The sequence below is a fragment of the Chiloscyllium plagiosum genome, chromosome 39 (genome assembly GCF_004010195.1).
Source record: "Chiloscyllium plagiosum isolate BGI_BamShark_2017 chromosome 39, ASM401019v2, whole genome shotgun sequence".
NCBI classification, from domain to species: Eukaryota; Metazoa; Chordata; class Chondrichthyes; order Orectolobiformes; family Hemiscylliidae; genus Chiloscyllium; species Chiloscyllium plagiosum.
The window spans coordinates 26,193,374-26,198,503 of record NC_057748.1 but is presented as its reverse complement, the minus strand read 5'-3'; positions in this window follow the sequence as shown (position 1 = coordinate 26,198,503).

Here is a 5,130-nt window from a genome sequence, read left to right as displayed (position 1 = left end):
ACTCTCATTCACATGCAACGTCTCACTCACACACTCATTCACACACACTCACGAACTCTCACTCACATACTCACTCACATTCTCTCACACACACTTTCTCACATACAGTCACTTGCACATGCATACACACTTGCATGCAAATGCCCACACTCATTCATACACAAATGCACATTGTCTCACACACGCATTCTCACACTCACATTCTTTCTGAAACACACTCATACTCACTCACACGGTCTCCCACACATGCACACTCTCACATACACAAACATGTACACATTCTCTCTCTCTCACACATTGACGCACACCCACACGCACTGTCATACTATCCCACACACTCACGCACTCTCACACTCGCACATACACAAAGGCAGACTGACACAGGACACACACTCCCATACATGGCCTATTTTCTACCCTCTACGTTGTGCCCTTCACCCGTCCCCCCACAGACAAAGTTCCACATGGATTTCTGGGCTAGACCACAGGCTCCTGGAGTAAACCCAATCCCTTCCCAAGCCCTAGAAACATTGGGTAGATCTTACCATGGCCCATGCTCTGCTACCCACTCACCTCAAGGATGTAGGGGTGCCCGAGATCCTTCTGAATGCAGCACCAGCCCTGTGTTTGCACTCAGGCAGGATGTACAGTATTCCAGTGGGAGCCCAATACAGGAAACGCACTGGCTTCATCCAGAGAGGCCTCCTCCCACCCCTTGCCCTGCAGCGCCCTGGGCTAAGGCTGGCAGAGAGGATGGGACAGAGCTAGTAGTGACAGTCCCAGTTTGCTGTGGTGATTCTCAGCCGGAGCAACCCATCACTGCCTCTGAATACGCATTAGGAAAAGGAGAAGGCTCCATTCAGCCCCCTCCTCCTCCAGCCTGTTACACAGCAACAGGAGGCCATTCAGCCCCTCCTCCAGCCTGTTACACAGCAACAGGAGGCCATTCAGCCCCTCCTCCTCCAGCCTGTTACACAGGAACAGGAGGCCATTTAGCCCCCCTCCTCCAGCCTGTTACACAGGGACAGGAGGCAATTCAGCCCCTCCCTCCTCCAGCCTGTTACACAGCAACAGGAGGCCATTCAGCCCCTCCTCCTCCAGCCTGTTACACTGGAACAGGAGGCCATTCAGCCCCCTCCTCCAGCCTGTTACACAGGGACAGGAGGCCATTCAGCCCCTCCTCCTCCAGCCTGTTACACGGGAACAGAAGGCCATTCATGGCCCGGACAGAGAAGAAAATCAAACTCCTAATTCCCTTAGAGATCGAGTCAGTAATACAGGGCACTGGGGGTTAGAGGGTGACTGAGTGACAGTGTGAGGGAGCTGGATTACAACATCAGTAGAGATACAGTCAGACACATGACCCACATCCTTATCTACTACTGACATACTCCCCCCTCCAAGGATCTCGTGTCAGTGCTGACACACACCCCCTCCCTGGGGATGTCCTTGTAAATACTGACACACTCCCCCCTCCCTGGGGTCGCCCAGGAAATACTGACACACTGCCCCCTCCCCGGGGACAACCTATAAATACTGATACAATCCCCCCTCCCCAGACCCCCCGCTGTAATACAGACACACTCCCCACTCCCTGGGGTCCCTCTGTAAATACTGACAGAGTCCCCAGGACCCCTGTGATAACTGAGCCACACCTGGGGACCTGAGAGTGTAAATCATGAGAGCAGATGTTGAACACGTGCCCAGTTGTCGTAATATTTCAGAGACTATCAGAGAACTCTCCATCTATCAAGGCTACGTACATCTGTGTCCTCTCAGCACGCTGTCTTGTTGTCTCTTTACAATGCTGTGTTGCTCTGTGTCACTGCATGGCTTGCCGTTCCTCATTATGAAGCAAGCAGAGTAAAGAGTCTCGGTTGTGTTGTTTAAAATTAACCAAAACCTTCCCAGACAACCCTCAATGACCACACATCACATTCTCCAAACTGGGAAATAGAGTGACAGTGTGAGGGAGCTGGATAAACTCGGTAGAAATACAGTCAGTAACACAGGGCACTGTGAGGGAGAGGGGTTACTGAGTGACAGTGTGGGGAAGCTGGATTAACATCAGTAGAGATACAGTCAGAATCAGAGCATTGGGGTGGGAGAGAGGTTACTGAGTGACAGTGTGAGGGAGCTGGATTAACATCAGTAGAGATACAGTCAGTAACACAGAGCGCTGGGGGGGAGAGGGGTTACTGAGTGACAGTGTGAGGGAGCTGGTTTCACATCAGTAGAGATACAGTCAGTAACATGGGCACTGGGGAGGGGTTACTGAGTGACAGTGTGAGGGATCTGGATTCACATTAGTAGAGATAGAGTCAGTAAACAGGGCACTGGGAGGGAGAAGGGGTTACTGAGTGACTGTGAGGGATCTGGATTAACATCAGTAGAGATACAGTCAGTAACACAGGGCACTGGGGGGGAGAGGGGTTACTGAGTGACAGTGTAAGGGAGCTGGATTGGCGTCAGTAGAGATAGAATCAGTAAGACAGGGCACTGGGCGGGAGAGGGGTTACTGAGTGACAGTGTGAGGGAGCTGGATTAACATCAGTAGAGATACAGTCAGTAAGACAGGGTGCTGGGAGGGAGAGGGGTTACTGAGTAACAGTGTGAGGGAGCTGGATTAACATCAGTAGAGATAGAGGCAGTAACACAGGGCACTGGGAGGGAGAGGGGTTACTGAGTGACAGTGTGAGGGAACTGGATTAACATCAGTCGTGATACAGTCAGTAACACAGGGCGCTGGTGGGGGAGAGCAGGAGTTACTGGGTGACAGTGTGAGGGAGGTGGATTAACATCAGTAGAGATACAGTCAGTAACACAGGGCACTGCAGGGGAGAGGGGTTACTGAGTGACAGTGTGAGGGAGCTGGATTAACGTCAGTAGAGATACAGTCAGTAACACGGGTCCCTGGGGGGAGAGGGGTTACTGAGTGACTGTGTGAGGGAGCTGGATTAACGTCAGTAGAGATAGAGTCAGTAACACGGGGCCCTGGGGGGAGAGGGGTTACTCAGTGACAATGTGAGGGAGCTGGATTAACATCAGTAGAGATACAGTCAGGAACACAGGGCCCTGGGGGGGGTAACGGGAGTTACTGGGTGACAGTGTGAGGGAGCTGGTTTCACATCAGTAGAGATACAGTCAGTAGAACGGCACTGGGAGGGGAGAGGGGTTACTGAGTTACAGTGTGAGAGAACTGGATTAAAATCAGTAGAGATATAGTAAGTAACACAGGGCACTGGTGGGGGGGACCAGGAGTTACCGACTGTCAGTGTGAGGGAGGTGGATTAACATCTGTAGTGATACAGTCAGTAAGACGGCACTGGGAGGGGAGAGGGGTTACTGAGTGACAGTGTGAGGGAGCTTGTTTCACATCAGTCGAGATACAGTGAGTAACACTGGGCGCTAGGGGGAGAGGGGTTACTGAGTGACAGTGTGAGGGAGCTGAATTAACCTCAGTAGAGATACAGTCAGTAACACAGAGCGCTAGGGGGAGAGGGGTTACTGTGTGAACGTGTGGGGGAACTGGATTAACATCAGTAGAGTACAATCAGTAACACAGGATGCTTGGTGGGGGGAGGAGGGGTTACTGAGTGACTGTGTGAGGGAGCTGGATTAACATCAGTCGAGATACAGTCAGTAGCACAGCGCGCTGGGGGGGTGAGGGGTTACTGAGTGACAGTGTGAAGGAGCTGGATTAACATCAGTAAAGATAGAGTGACAGTGTGAGGGAGCTGGATTAACATCAGTAGAGATACAGTCAGTAACACAGGGTGCTGCGGGGGAGAGGGGTTGGTGAGTGACAGTGTGAGGGAGCTGGATTAACCTCAGTAGGTACACAGTCAGGAACAGGGCATTGGAGTGGGAGAGGGGTTACTGAGTGACAGTGGGGATCTGGATTAACATCAGTACAGATACAGTCAGTAACACAGGGCCCTGGGGGGGAGAGGGGTTACTGAGTGACAGTGTGAGGGAACTGGATTCACATCAGTAGAGATACAGTCAGTAAGACAGGGCGCTGGTGGGGGGGAACAGGAGTTACTGACTGACAGTGTGAGGGAGGTGGATTAACATCAGCAGAGATACAGTCAGTAGAACGGCACTGGGAGGGAGAGGGGTTACTGAGTGACAGTGTGAGGGAGCTGGTTTCACATCAGTAGAGATACAGTCAGTAAGACAGGGCGCTGGTGGGGGGGAACAGGAGTTACTGATTGACAGTGTGAGGGAGGTGGATTAACATCAGTAGAGATACAGTCAGTAGAACGGCACTGGGAGGGGAGAGAAGTTACTGAGTGACAGTGTGAGGGAGCTGGTTTCACATCAGTAGAGATACAGTCAGTAACACAGGGTGCTGCGGGGTAGCTGGGGTTACTGAGTGACAGTGTGAGGGAGCTGGATTAACGTCAGTAGAGATACAGTCAGTAACACAGGGCACTGGGAGGTAGAGGGGTTACTGTGTGACCGTTTGAGGGAGGTGGATTAACATCAGTAGAGATACAGTCAGTAGAACGGCACTGGGAGGGGAGAGGGGTTACTGAGTGACCGTGTGAGGGATCTGGATTAACATCAGTAGAGATACAGTCAGTAACACAGGGCACTGGGGGGTTGAGGGGTTACTGAGTGACAGTGTGAGGGGGCTGGATTAACCTCAGTAGAGAGAGATACATAACACAGGGCACTGGGGGGTAGAGGGGTTACTGAGTGACAGTGTGAGGGGGCTGGTTTTACATCAGTAGAGATACAGTCAGTAACACAGGGCACTGGGGAGGGGTTACTGAGTGACAGTGTGAGGGAGCTGGATTAACAGCAGTAGAGATAGAGGCAGTAACACAGGGCTTTGGAAGGGGAGAGGGGTTACTGAGTGACCGTGTGAGGGAGTTGGATTAACATCAGTAGGGTTACAGTCAGTTACAGGGCATTGGGGTGGGAGAGGGGTTACTGAGTGACAGTGTGAGGGAACTGGATTAACGTTAGTAGAGATACATTCAGCAGCACAGGGTATTGGGGGGGGAGAGGGGTTACTGAGTGACAGTGTGAGGGGGCTGGATTAACCTCACTGGAGATACAGTCAGTAACACAGGGCGCTAGGGGGAGAGGGGTTACTGAGTGACAGTGTGAGGGAGCTGG